This window comes from Coenobita brevimanus, chromosome 46 (genome assembly GCF_032717465.1).
Source record: "Coenobita brevimanus isolate Jiangsu-jjx chromosome 46, ASM3271746v2, whole genome shotgun sequence".
In the NCBI taxonomy this organism is placed as follows: domain Eukaryota; kingdom Metazoa; phylum Arthropoda; class Malacostraca; order Decapoda; family Coenobitidae; genus Coenobita; species Coenobita brevimanus.
Window position 1 is genome coordinate 38,334,959 of NC_136999.1, and position 16,145 is coordinate 38,351,103.

At 37.6% G+C, this 16,145-nt stretch overlaps 1 protein-coding gene across 1 annotated transcript in view; it reads right to left on the reverse strand.

Annotated features, from left to right (window-relative positions):
• LOC145398697 (uncharacterized) overlaps positions 1-16,145 on the reverse strand; it is an 85,030-nt gene that overhangs the window by 44,139 nt on the left and 24,746 nt on the right. The gene's annotated exons all lie outside the window — the stretch shown is intronic.

Genomic DNA, 16,145 nt, shown 5'->3' on the forward strand with positions numbered 1-16,145 from the left:
TTATTACAGGAGATTTGTTCTTAACTTTTCAATTCTTGTATCACCACTTACAGACCTACTGAAAAAGGGAGTTAAATTTGTCTGGACCGATAACTGTGAATCCTCTTTCAACAAACTTAAAGCTATCCTATTAAGCCAGCCAGTGCTCGCTACTCCAAATTTTGCTAAGCCTTTTAAGATGGCTGTTGATGCAAGTGATACAGGAGCTGGGGCTGTTTTGCTGCAAGAGGATGATAAGGGTATTGAACTCCCTGTATCTTATTACAGTAAGAAGTTCACTCCATCTAAAAAGAACTACTCAACTATTGAGAAAGAGCTTTTGGCCTTGATTTTGGGTTGACAGCATTTTTCAATTATTTGTGTTCTGGTTTTGACCCCATAGTCATTTATACCCATCATAACCCACTGAAATTCCTTAGTAAGTTTAAAGATAAAAATCAGAGATTGACAAGATGGAGTCTACTTCTTCAGGAGTATTCATTAGACATACAACATGTCAGGGGGAAAGAAAATGTTATTGCAGATTGCTTATCTAGACTTTAGACAGATTGTTTTAGAGTAATAAGAAATTTCCTTTGTAAATTTCTTTTTTCTTTGTGGGGAGGTGTTACATAGCCTATGATTTCATCATCCTTTGTGTAATTCTAACGTAGAGTATGCTGCATGTCTGATCACGAGCGTGTTCTACCTCACTCCCCCCTTCTACCCTTATAGTAGAGTAAGTCGTTCTTTCTGTTGTTCAGAGCAGGAGTGTCAACTCTTTGTCCCCTCTGGCTTCATTTGCGCGTCCTTCTTACAAGTTGTATCAAGCTCTGCCAGCCCCTATATGATGAGCTCAGTCTCTGCATTAATTGCCACTTAGATCTACTCCTCATTTTGCTCACATCTCTATCCTCCCCTGTACAGTTGTTATTATTGTGAGTGCTCAGGAAGTCTCCAACCATCTAGCAGCTGTGTAATTTGAGTATGAGTGTTATTACATTTTATTCTTGTACTGTATAGCATAAGGTGTTGATTTGTAGGCCTAGTAAAGTTTTTGTAATTCATATTGTCAGCCAGTGGTAATAGTATTTTGTATCTTTAATAATATGTCTTGCATTCACTGAGTATTAACTGGTTTTCTCATTTTATTAGGGATGACTTAGATAAATTTACTCTTGCTAATTTCGTGTTAATAGAGGCCATTGCAGTTAACCATATATTTAACCTGTTTTTTGCCATTACATTATCCTTATGAGTCCTGAATGTTTTGTTGTTAGTTTGAGCATTAAACTTTAACTTGTAATTTTACCTAACTCTTTTGTTTTGAACCTGGAACTTTACGGGACAGTAGTGATTTTTAGTATTCTCACTTAAAGTGTACATTATCTTTCTCTGTTCCATAACAACACACACACACACACACACACACACACACACACACACACACACACATGTGTAAGTATATAAACAAGATGATAAAGTTGATGTACTCAAATGTGGATGGAATGGTATCTAAATTACTAGAGATGAATGATTATGTCAGAGAAAATGAACCACAAATAATATGCCTAACTGAAACAAAATTAACACCAAGGATATCCAATGACATACTAAACTTAAAGGAATACAATATATGGAGAAGAGACAGAAATTTAAAAAAAGGAGGAGGAATTATAATATTAACAAAGAAAATTCTAAAAGTCAATGAAATAAAACTAGATATACCATCACAAGTAGAACTGATTGCAGTAGAGATCAACACATCTGAAGGAAAAGTAATTGTGGCCAATTTGTACATGCCACCCAGATCAAACACATGGGAAAGAGAGGAATATGAGGACCTGGCAGAGAGTACAGTTCAGAGTTTAAGATCATTACTACATAAAATGAAAGAGAAATCGGAGAGAATTATACTAACTGGGGATTTCAATACAAATATAAATTGGAATACTCTAGATATAATTAGCCAAGAAAGCTGAAAGCTGTTAGGACCAAAAGCTTCTGGATCTCGTGCAAGAGTTTTTCCTAACGCAACATGTGAGGGAAACCACCAGAAAAAGAGGACTTGATATACCTTCAGTGCTAGATCTAATATTTACTAGCCAAGAAAATGATATTGACAGTTTAATATATCACCCTCCACTCGGCAAAAGCGATCATGCAGTACTAAATTATAACTTCAGGATAGCATATGACATAGTAAACAGCAATGACAGTTATAAAAAGAGCCTAAACTATAAAAAGGGAAATTATCAAGACCTAAAGAAGTATTTCTTAGAAGTTGATTGAGAAAATGAGCTTAGAGGACAAGATTTAAATGCTGTATATAAAAAATTCTGTGAATTTTATGAAATAGGAGTCCAGAAGTACATCCCACAGCACAAAGAAGCAGATAAGAAAATACAGAAATGGTTCAATACAGAATGTAAAAAATTAAAAGAAAGAAGAGATTTGTTGTGGAATAGATACAGAAGACACAATAGTGAAAGGGCGTATAATAATTACAAACAGGCAAGAAATGATTATACAAGAATAAGGAGGGAAGCCCAAAAACAGTTTGAGGAGGATATAATAAATAAAAGTAGTGATCAACCAAAGCTGTTTTACAGCTATATCAGAAGCAAAACCAAAGTAAAAGATATAATACAATCCATTACGGACGAGGGAATCACTTATACGCTAGAGAAAGATATTTGTGAAGCACTAAATAAGAATTTCTAATTAGTTTTTACAGAAAAAAAAAAATTGAGAGGGACTATGTGGATGATGCATGTCCACACATACTACCACATATACAAATAGCAGAAAAAGTAATACAGGAGGAGTTAAGTAGATTAGACAGATTAAAAGCAAGTGGTCCTGATGAAATTTCATGTTGGGTATTACGAGAATGTGCAAAGGAGTTAAGTAAACCATTATTTTTAATATTCAAGAAATCCTTGAGTCAAGGTAAACTACCTGATATTTGGAAAAAAGCAAATATTGTCCCCTTATTCAAGAAAGGTAATAGACAAAATCCACTCAACTACCGACCAGTATCACTGACCAGTGTTGTAAGCAAGGTATTAGAAAAGCTTATAAGAAAAGTTTGGGTAAATCATCTAGAAGAACGGTATGTTAACAGAAAGACAGTTTGGTTTCAGAAAAGGAAAATCATGTGTTACTAATCTGTTGAGCTACTATGACAGAGTAACAAACACAATACAGGAAAGGGAAGGATGGGTGGACAGTATCTATTTAGATTTCAAGAAAGCTTTTGACACAGTACCACACCAAAGACTTTTATGGAAACTGTACCATCAAGGAGGAATTCGAGTCAAACTGTTTTGTTGGATCCAAGACTTTCTCATAAAAAGAGAAATCAGAACAGTACTAAGAGGAAACTACTCATCATGGAAAGAAGTGACTAGTGGAGTACCACAGGGTTCAGTGCTGGCACCAATCACGTTTTTAGTGTATATAAATGATATAAACAGTAACACTGAAAATGAGAGCTATCTGAATATGTTTGCAGATGCTGTAAAAATATAAAGGAGAATTACTAACACAGACTCTTGTAAAGAACTACAAGAAGAATTAAATAAACTTCATGAATGGAGTAGTACATGGCAAATGGAATTCAATGTGGACAAGTGTCATGTAATCAAGTCTGGTAAAAGTGGAAAAAGACCTGATTGGGATTATAAGTTTGGAAATAAAACCCTATACACATCAGAAAGAGAGAAAGACCTAGGTGTGATTATCAATAACAGACTATCTCCGGCTGACCACATCAGCGAGAAGGTACGGAACATGTATACACTGCTTGGAAATATGATAATAGCATTCACATACATAAATGAAGACATGCTAAGAAGGATAATAACATCATTCATTAGACCAACCCTGGAATATGCATCAGTAGTCTGGAGTCCTCATCTCAAAAAGCACATAGACAAGATTGAAAAAGTTCAAAGGGCTGCTACAAGATGGATTCCATGCTTAAGGGACCTAAGCTACGAAGAAAGACTAAATTAACTAAATCTACCAACACTACAGGAGAGAAGGAAGAGAGGTGACATGATAATGCTATATAAGTGCATATCAGGGAAGGAGAAAATAGACATAAATGATTACTTAAGATATGGAGAAGCATCAGCAAGAGGACACTGCAAAAAACTGCATAAGAAGAGAGGTGATAAAGACGTAAGGAAATTCAGTTTCCCAAACAGAGCAATTGATCAATGGAATGCACTACCGAATGAAATAGTGTGTGCCAAAACAATTCACAAATTTAAGGATATGTACGATAAATATGGTTTAAGACTTGGGACAGCACGAGCTTGACTCATTCCTGTAAAGATACAATTAGGTAAGAACAATTAGGTAGGTAAGAACACACACAGACACACCCACACACACATATCGATCGCCTTCGGTACGTTTTGTTAAGGCATGCAGATGGGATTATTCTGGTTATTCTTTGGATAAACAAACGCAAGCAGGAAGAAACTACTATTGGTTGTTTTCTGAAAGTATAATTTTATGCACATCACACAGGGCACAATGTGTTAAAAATATGTAGACAAATGGAACGAGAACTGGCGAGGCTAGTTCCACAAAGAACTGTTTATATATTCGAGGATAATAACATGACAGTATATCTGGGTGGAAGTGTATGGCAGGTCGTGTGAAAAGGCAGTCATGGCATACTGACCATGAAATATGACACACGTTGCCATTAATATTCGTGGATATATGTGCTGTCAGTTTAATAATGTATTGTACATGTGTAAATCTGGGGTGGGGAAGGACGTCTTGATGATGATAATGGTGATGGTGATTATTATTGTTGTTATAATAACAACAACAATAATTACAATAATGATAATAATAATAATAATAATAATAATAATAATAATGATGATGATAATTATTATTATTATCATTATTATTATTATTATTATTATTATTATTATTATTGATTAAATAATCGTATGGAAATGTATCCGTGAATTATCCATCATTACTTAGTTTAGGCTTCGTTGTTGCCAGTGTGTTAGTGCTTACGAGTCCTACTTTGTCCCTTAGGCTACGATGCAGGCTTCACAGACCTATTTGGAACCCTGTTTCAGTTTAAAATCAAACCTCCTCATAACGACCCTCACAATGTCTCTTTGGGTCGGTATGAGTGACTGGTCTGAAGTGTTTCGCCATCAGCCATTCCTTCCTGTTAATGCAAAAATACATTATCCACTGACACAATTTGTACACTATGCCCATAAAATTAGACAGATTTGATCCTTGCTTTGAACAGCACACCCCTCTTACGTCTGACCTCTCTTCCAGCCATCCAACCCCTACCTCAGTCTCTTCCTTCCCTCTACCCAGCCACACCCCACCCTCATACCGCAGTGTGACCTGCCTCACAGAAAGAACCAACCCACATACACACACCATAGAAGCGGTTGGAACATTTTTTTTTCCAGACTATACATGCCTGCTGACTTTGCACCCTTCACTGTTTCTACTAACAGTATTTATGCGCCAGTGAAAAGACCGGTTGGTTACTGACGACACAACTGCCAGGGTATTTGCAGTAGGACACCAAGGATACCTTTTAAAACAGAAAGACATGGTAACTCAGTGTGAAAAAAAAAGTGCTGGTATTTTATGATAGAATCTGGATGTGATCAAATCATTATGTCTTTATGTCTGTCCACGAATCACCCAATTCTCTTTTGTGTTTGTTTCATCAGAAGCATAGGGTTCTGTGGGTAGAGCATTCATTTCCAATTTCTAGGGTGAGGGTGAATAGCCTCACTCTCCCCTTGGTGGCATTATATGAGCAACAAACCCCAATGACCCCACATGTGGAAATCATTATGGACACCATCTAGTTGAGGAGCCTTAATAGACTAGACCACCTGGCGTCCACTTGCTTATACGGTTACCATCAAACATGCTGAGAAGGTTCCTGGATTATCACTCAGTGAAGAGTCACTTAAAAGTTCCAATGAAAGTGAAACTATTAAGAAGCGCATGTGGGCTGCCTATTGTGGACTGGATAAGAACTGCCGACTTTCACTGCAGATGTGGAGCAGGGAAGTTGTCTGATGAACGGGTAGGAAAGAGTACAATAAGTTGGTATGGTATGGTCACACGGAGAGCATAATTGTAAGCGCGGTAATCAATATTAGTGAGTTTCAGAGGAGGAGGAGGAGTGGCAGGCTTATTGGATGCATAACGTAAGTGAATGTGATTAAGGAAGGTGTTGGAGGAGGGAGAACGATAGAAATTACTGACGACACAAACGGAATGTAAATAATGTTCAGTATGAAGATGCATATGATGACTCTCACAGACATTCTGAGGTGCAGTTGTTTGTGAGGTAAGGCTAAGAATTTCGGAACCTTGATTTATGACTGGATATGCGGTTCATTTTCTACGGGGCACTTTTTAACAGCTATCCTGCTCTTGTGCTATCCTGTTCTTGTGTCTGGGTCTGTCTGATGAATTTTTCATCTAGACTGTATGATTTCCCGGTTCCTGATTTAGCTGATTTAACTCCTCGTCAGTAGGGCAGAGTCAAAGGTGTGTCAGATGAAAATATAGTCATGGTCAACTGTTGTCAGATGGGGGAAATCAAGGTCAAAATTCTTCACAATAATCAGAAGTAACAGAGGTTCGTAACTTTCATGGCCAATGACTCTCCAGCACAACTTCTGATCCCAACTGTACTTCCTCCATCACCGACTATCTGACATAACTTCTCACTTTGCACAAGAAGTGTGATGAGGAAAATTATAGATAAATCTGTGTTTTCACCAATATCAATGCACAAGTGATATCACAGCAAAGTATTCATGGAGCCATGGCCACATATTGAGTTGTCATTTGTGGTAATGACACTAAACACCACGTTACCTGGCACGGAATAAACCATGCATCAGTTATCCCTGAATCATTAAGGAGTTTGACAGGGCTAAAATCCTAGCGCATATAACTGTAACACTAGGAAAGACTTTTGCATGTTCTGTAATGCCATATGGTATGAAGAATGCACCAGCCACATTGCAGAAGCTCATGAATGTTGTAAGAGAGGGTTTGGCAGGGTGTAGTGTTTATATTGATGTATTAATCTTCAGTGACAACTGGAAGGATCACCTATGCCATGTCAGTAAATTTCTTGAGTGTTTGGTTCAGGCTAATCTTGTAGCTAATTTATCAAAGTGTGAGTTTGGTCAAGCTAAAGTTCAGAACCTTGGGTACGTAATTGGTGATGGACATGGTGCACAACAAGGAGCTAAGGTTCAGGTTATAAGTGATCTTCCCAGACCTAAAAGTAGGAAAGAGCTACAAAGATTTTTGGGAATGGTGGGTTATTACAGGAGATTTGTTCTTAACTTTTCAATTCTTGTATCACCACTTACAGACCTACTGAAAAAGGGAGTTAAATTTGTCTGGACCGATAACTGTGAATCCTCTTTCAACAAACTTAAAGCTATCCTATTAAGCCAGCCAGTGCTCGCTACTCCAAATTTTGCTAAGCCTTTTAAGATGGCTGTTGATGCAAGTGATACAGGAGCTGGGGCTGTTTTGCTGCAAGAGGATGATAAGGGTATTGAACTCCCTGTATCATATTACAGTAAGAAGTTCACTCCATCTAAAAAGAACTACTCAACTATTGAGAAAGAGCTTTTGGCCTTGATTTTGGGTTGACAGCATTTTTCAATTATTTGTGTTCTGGTTTTGACCCCATAGTCATTTATACCCATCATAACCCACTGAAATTCCTTAGTAAGTTTAAAGATAAAAATCAGAGATTGACAAGATGGAGTCTACTTCTTCAGGAGTATTCATTAGACATACAACATGTCAGGGGGAAAGAAAATGTTATTGCAGATTGCTTATCTAGACTTTAGACAGATTGTTTTAGAGTAATAAGAAATTTCCTTTGTAAATTTCTTTTTTCTTTGTGGGGAGGTGTTACATAGCCTATGATTTCATCATCCTTTGTGTAATTCTAACGTAGAGTATGCTGCATGTCTGATCACGAGCGTGTTCTACCTCACTCCCCCCTTCTACCCTTATAGTAGAGTAAGTCGTTCTTTCTGTTGTTCAGAGCAGGAGTGTCAACTCTTTGTCCCCTCTGGCTTCATTTGCGCGTCCTTCTTACAAGTTGTATCAAGCTCTGCCAGCCCCTATATGATGAGCTCAGTCTCTGCATTAATTGCCACTTAGATCTACTCCTCATTTTGCTCACATCTCTATCCTCCCCTGTACAGTTGTTATTATTGTGAGTGCTCAGGAAGTCTCCAACCATCTAGCAGCTGTGTAATTTGAGTATGAGTGTTATTACATTTTATTCTTGTACTGTATAGCATAAGGTGTTGATTTGTAGGCCTAGTAAAGTTTTTGTAATTCATATTGTCAGCCAGTGGTAATAGTATTTTGTATCTTTAATAATATGTCTTGCATTCACTGAGTATTAACTGGTTTTCTCATTTTATTAGGGATGACTTAGATAAATTTACTCTTGCTAATTTCGTGTTAATAGAGGCCATTGCAGTTAACCATATATTTAACCTGTTTTTTGCCATTACATTATCCTTATGAGTCCTGAATGTTTTGTTGTTAGTTTGAGCATTAAACTTTAACTTGTAATTTTACCTAACTCTTTTGTTTTGAACCTGGAACTTTACGGGACAGTAGTGATTTTTAGTATTCTCACTTAAAGTGTACATTATCTTTCTCTGTTCCATAACAACACACACACACACACACACACACACACACACACACACACACACACACACACACACACACATGTGTAAGTATATAAACAAGATGATAAAGTTGATGTACTCAAATGTGGATGGAATGGTATCTAAATTACTAGAGATGAATGATTATGTCAGAGAAAATGAACCACAAATAATATGCCTAACTGAAAGAAAATTAACACCAAGGATATCCAATGACATACTAAACTTAAAGGAATACAATATATGGAGAAGAGACAGAAATTTAAAAAAAGGAGGAGGAATTATAATATTAACAAAGAAAATTCTAAAAGTCAATGAAATAAAACTAGATATACCATCACAAGTAGAACTGATTGCAGTAGAGATCAACACATCTGAAGGAAAAGTAATTGTGGCCAATTTGTACATGCCACCCAGATCAAACACATGGGAAAGAGAGGAATATGAGGACCTGGCAGAGAGTACAGTTCAGAGTTTAAGATCATTACTACATAAAATGAAAGAGAAATCGGAGAGAATTATACTAACTGGGGATTTCAATACAAATATAAATTGGAATACTCTAGATATAATTAGCCAAGAAAGCTGAAAGCTGTTAGGACCAAAAGCTTCTGGATCTCGTGCAAGAGTTTTTCCTAACGCAACATGTGAGGGAAACCACCAGAAAAAGAGGACTTGATATACCTTCAGTGCTAGATCTAATATTTACTAGCCAAGAAAATGATATTGACAGTTTAATATATCACCCTCCACTCGGCAAAAGCGATCATGCAGTACTAAATTATAACTTCAGGATAGCATATGACATAGTAAACAGCAATGACAGTTATAAAAAGAGCCTAAACTATAAAAAGGGAAATTATCAAGACCTAAAGAAGTATTTCTTAGAAGTTGATTGAGAAAATGAGCTTAGAGGACAAGATTTAAATGCTGTATATAAAAAATTCTGTGAATTTTATGAAATAGGAGTCCAGAAGTACATCCCACAGCACAAAGAAGCAGATAAGAAAATACAGAAATGGTTCAATACAGAATGTAAAAAATTAAAAGAAAGAAGAGATTTGTTGTGGAATAGATACAGAAGACACAATAGTGAAAGGGCGTATAATAATTACAAACAGGCAAGAAATGATTATACAAGAATAAGGAGGGAAGCCCAAAAACAGTTTGAGGAGGATATAATAAATAAAAGTAGTGATCAACCAAAGCTGTTTTACAGCTATATCAGAAGCAAAACCAAAGTAAAAGATATAATACAATCCATTACGGACGAGGGAATCACTTATACGCTAGAGAAAGATATTTGTGAAGCACTAAATAAGAATTTCTAATTAGTTTTTACAGAAAAAAAAAAATTGAGAGGGACTATGTGGATGATGCATGTCCACACATACTACCACATATACAAATAGCAGAAAAAGTAATACAGGAGGAGTTAAGTAGATTAGACAGATTAAAAGCAAGTGGTCCTGATGAAATTTCATGTTGGGTATTACGAGAATGTGCAAAGGAGTTAAGTAAACCATTATTTTTAATATTCAAGAAATCCTTGAGTCAAGGTAAACTACCTGATATTTGGAAAAAAGCAAATATTGTCCCCTTATTCAAGAAAGGTAATAGACAAAATCCACTCAACTACCGACCAGTATCACTGACCAGTGTTGTAAGCAAGGTATTAGAAAAGCTTATAAGAAAAGTTTGGGTAAATCATCTAGAAGAACGGTATGTTAACAGAAAGACAGTTTGGTTTCAGAAAAGGAAAATCATGTGTTACTAATCTGTTGAGCTACTATGACAGAGTAACAAACACAATACAGGAAAGGGAAGGATGGGTGGACAGTATCTATTTAGATTTCAAGAAAGCTTTTGACACAGTACCACACCAAAGACTTTTATGGAAACTGTACCATCAAGGAGGAATTCGAGTCAAACTGTTTTGTTGGATCCAAGACTTTCTCATAAAAAGAGAAATCAGAACAGTACTAAGAGGAAACTACTCATCATGGAAAGAAGTGACTAGTGGAGTACCACAGGGTTCAGTGCTGGCACCAATCACGTTTTTAGTGTATATAAATGATATAAACAGTAACACTGAAAATGAGAGCTATCTGAATATGTTTGCAGATGCTGTAAAAATATAAAGGAGAATTACTAACACAGACTCTTGTAAAGAACTACAAGAAGAATTAAATAAACTTCATGAATGGAGTAGTACATGGCAAATGGAATTCAATGTGGACAAGTGTCATGTAATCAAGTCTGGTAAAAGTGGAAAAAGACCTGATTGGGATTATAAGTTTGGAAATAAAACCCTATACACATCAGAAAGAGAGAAAGACCTAGGTGTGATTATCAATAACAGACTATCTCTGGCTGACCACATCAGCGAGAAGGTACGTAACATGTATACACTGCTTGCAAATATGATAATAGCATTCACATACATAAATGAAGACATGCTAAGAAGGATAATAACATCATTCATTAGACCAACCCTGGAATATGCATCAGTAGTCTGGAGTCCTCAACTCAAAAAGCACATAGACAAGATTGAAAAACTTCAAAGGGCCGCTACAAGATGGATTCCATGCTTAACCCGCCCCGTCCCGACGACGTATGGGTACGTCACCACGATTTGCATTTGCCAGTCCCGGCGACGTACCAGTACGTCGTGCAATTGCAAGGTACCTAATTTGCACAATTTTCAATTTTTGCACGTGATTTTTCGTATGTATACACGGGACACCTTCCTCTATTCCTGTACAAGATACCAAGCAGGGACAATGCCTTACACTGCATAACCTCCCCCCTCCCCCCCTCACGCCATTGTCTTGGCAAAGGACCTGTTACCAGTGACCTGGCTAGTAAAGTTATTCAGGGCCAGAGTGATTCCCCAATCGATGACAATGTGGAGGACAATGTTTACATAGCATTAGAAGAAGAAACAGCCAGAAATAATGATCAGGTAGTGTGGCAAAAATAGGTCAGGTATGGTGATTAGTTAGTGAGTGAAACAATGCTTATAATGCCTTTATTACTGCTTGAAAACCAATATACTGTCATACTACATATACATTCGTACCAAGTAAATAAATAAATACCATTAATGAGTGGATAAAATAGTTACCCTCCCATAGAACTCGTTTTCTTTGGTGCCAGCATGTTAGAAAACCCACTCAGGTAAGGAGGAACTCCTACCTGGATTGGGCACTTTAAACCTCAGGTGAGCGATTTATCTATGAATTTTTCGATGTTTCTCACCAAAAGCGAAGGTTTTAGCCAAAAAAAAAAAAAAATCGAAAATACCTCGGGACTGGGGGATGTCGGAGGTGCGGAAAACCTCGGGATGTGACGGGTTAAGGGACCTAAGCTACGAAGAAAGACTAAATTAACTAAATCTACCAACACTACAGGAGAGAAGGAAGAGAGGTGACATGATAATGCTATATAAGTGCATATCAGGGAAGGAGAAAATAGACATAAATGATTACTTAAGATATGGAGAAGCATCAGCAAGAGGACACTGCAAAAAACTGCATAAGAAGAGAGGTGATAAAGACGTAAGGAAATTCAGTTTCCCAAACAGAGCAATTGATCAATGGAATGCACTACCGAATGAAATAGTGTGTGCCAAAACAATTCACAAATTTAAGGATATGTACGATAAATATGGTTTAAGACTTGGGACAGCACGAGCTTGACTCATTCCTGTAAAGATACAATTAGGTAAGAACAATTAGGTAGGTAAGAACACACACAGACACACCCACACACACATATCGATCGCCTTCGGTACGTTTTGTTAAGGCATGCAGATGGGATTATTCTGGTTATTCTTTGGATAAACAAACGCAAGCAGGAAGAAACTACTATTGGTTGTTTTCTGAAAGTATAATTTTATGCACATCACACAGGGCACAATGTGTTAAAAATATGTAGACAAATGGAACGAGAACTGGCGAGGCTAGTTCCACAAAGAACTGTTTATATATTCGAGGATAATAACATGACAGTATATCTGGGTGGAAGTGTATGGCAGGTCGTGTGAAAAGGCAGTCATGGCATACTGACCATGAAATATGACACACGTTGCCATTAATATTCGTGGATATATGTGCTGTCAGTTTAATAATGTATTGTACATGTGTAAATCTGGGGTGGGGAAGGACGTCTTGATGATGATAATGGTGATGGTGATTATTATTGTTGTTTTAATAACAACAACAATAATTACAATAATAATAATAATAATAATAATAATAATAATAATAATGATGATGATGATAATTATTATTATTATCATCATCATTATTATTATTATTATTATTATTATTATTATTATTATTATTGATTAAATAATCGTATGGAAATGTATCCGTGAATTATCCATCATTACTTAGTTTAGGCTTCGTTGTTGCCAGTGTGTTAGTGCTTACGAGTCCTACTTTGTCCCTTAGGCTACGATGCAGGCTTCACAGACCTATTTGGAACCCTGTTTCAGTTTAAAATCAAACCTCCTCATAACGACCCTCACAATGTCTCTTTGGGTCGGTATGAGTGACTGGTCTGAAGTGTTTCGCCATCAGCCATTCCTTCCTGTTAATGCAAAAATACATTATCCACTGACACAATTTGTACACTATGCCCATAAAATTAGACAGATTTGATCCCTGCTTTGAACAGCACACCCCTCTTAAGCCTGACCTCTCTCCCAGCCATCCAACCCCTACCTCAGTTTCTTCCTGCCCTCTACCCAGCCACACCCCACCCTCATACCGCAGTGTGACCTGCCTCACAGAAAGAACCAACCCACATACACACACCATAGAAGCGGTTGGAACATTTTTTTTTCCAGACTATACATGCCTGCTGACTTTGCACCCTTCACTGTTTCTACTAACAGTATTTATGCGCCAGTGAAAAGACCGGTTGGTTACTGACGACACAACTGCCAGGGTATTTGCAGTAGGACACCAAGGATACCTTTTAAACCAGAAAGACATGGTAACTCAGTGTAAAAAAAAAAAAAAGTGCTGGTATTTTATGATAGAATCTGGATGTGATCAAATCATTCTGTCTTTATGTCTGTCCACGAATCACCCAATTCTCTTCTGTGTTTGTTTCATCAGAAGCATAGGGTTCTGTGGGTAGAGCATTCATTTCCAATTTTTAGGGTGAGGGTGAATAGCCTCACTCTCCCCTTGATGGCATTATATGAGCAACAAACCCCAATGACCCCACAGGTGGAAACCATTATGGACACCATCTAGTTGAGGAGCCTTAATAGACTAGACCACCTGGCGTCCACTTGCTTATACGGTTACCATCAAACATGCTGAGAAGGTTCCTGGATTATCACTCAGTGAAGAGTCACTTAAAAGTTCCAATGAAAGTGAAACTATTAAGAAGCGCATGTGGGCTGCCTATTGTGGACTGGATAAGAACTGCCGACTTTCACTGCAGATGTGGAGCAGGGAAGTTGTCTGATGAACGGGTAGGAAAGAGTACAATAAGTTGGTATGGTATGGTCACACGGAGAGCATAATTGTAAGCGCGGTAATCAATATTAGTGAGTTTCAGAGGAGGAGGAGGAGTGGCAGGCTTATTGGATGCATAACGTAAGTGAATGTGATTAAGGAAGGTGTTGGAGGAGGGAGAACGATAGAAATTACTGACGACACAAACGGAATGTAAATAATGTTCAGTATGAAGATGCATATGACTCTCACAGACATTCTGAGGTGCAGTTGTTTGTGAGGTAAGGCTACGAATTTCGGAACCTTGATTTATGACTGGATATGCGGTTCATTTTCTACGGGGCACTTTTTAACAGCTATCCTGCTCTTGTGCTATCCTGTTCTTGTGTCTGGGTCTGTCTGATGAATTTTTCATCTAGACTGTATGATTTCCCGGTTCCTGATTTAGCTGATTTAACTCCTCGTCAGTAGGGCAGAGTCAAAGGTGTGTCAGATGAAAATATAGTCATGGTCAACTGTTGTCAGATGGGGGAAATCAAGGTCAAAATTCTTCACAATAATCAGAAGTAACAGAGGTTCGTAACTTTCATGGCCAATGACTCTCCAGCACAACTTCTGATCCCAACTGTACTTCCTCCATCACCGACTATCTGACATAACTTCTCACTTTGCACAAGAAGTGTGATGAGGAAAATTATAGATGAATCTGTGTTTTCACCAATATCAATGCACAAGTGATATCACAGCAAAGTATTCATGGAGCCATGGCCACATATTGAGTTGTCATTTGTGGTAATGACACTAAACACCACGTTACCTGGCACGGAATAAACCATGCATCAGTTATCCCTGAATCATTAAGGAGTTTGACAGGGCTAAAATCCTAGCGCATATAACTGTCCTCCCACCTCCCCAACCCCTAAAAAAGGCCTGCTCTGACTGGCAATCCATAGCTATTCCTTAGTACCAGTATGTCCTTAGTGTAGTCCCCATGTCCTTTTGCTGATCATCAGTGATGCTACTTTAATCTCCACTAATTCTACCTTACAAGTGATCGATGTTGTTGGTTTACAAAGAAAGTTGACGTGCCTAAGTATAAATCAATGACTACACGTACTATGTACGTAAAAAAAAAAATGGGATATGACAGATTAGTGAGATACAAGTAAAGCTTGTCAAATACTGTAGGGACTGTGCTATGGTCTCTATAAAACATGTCAGACAGTGTTGGCTACATAAGGGATTAATCAGTGGAACAGGAAATAATGCGGTGTCCTTAAGTTGATATAAAAATGCTAGAAAAAATAAAGCGTGGACAAAGAATCGTGGAGCAAATATCGTGACTTGTGAGTAACGTATTGGAAACAATGACTACAAAGGTGAGTCGCCAGAATAACTACTAAATAAAGAACGGAGTGTTGTGATGACCATTAGGTATGTATGACAAATGATGACCTGGAAAAATCACATAACAAGGTGTTTATATAGTAATTACCTAATGCTTTACTAACCTAATGTGTGGAAGAAAAACACCAAAATCTGTGGAGTTCTGTGATGGTTGTGGAGGTCTATTATCTAGAATGGAATAGTAAAAATCACTCCAATATTTCACACACCCTAGGAGCTGGAGGGGCAGGGTATTTATGCAGTAATTACATAACGCTTTGCCTATTCACTGTGCGGAAGAAAAAAAAAATAATGTGGAGTAATGTGATGGTTGTGGGGGTCTATATCTGGTGTGGAACAGCAACAGATACTGCAATATTTCACACATCTGGGAAGATAGAGTTGTCTACGGCTAGGCAACCACAGATAAGAACAGTTACGTATGGGTGATCGACCTACATCCCTGTTGGCATTACTCATACAACGCCCTATCCCTTGAGGATTTTTTCTAATGCACAGAACTAATTATTTTCCATTCCTGCACGCGTTGTAG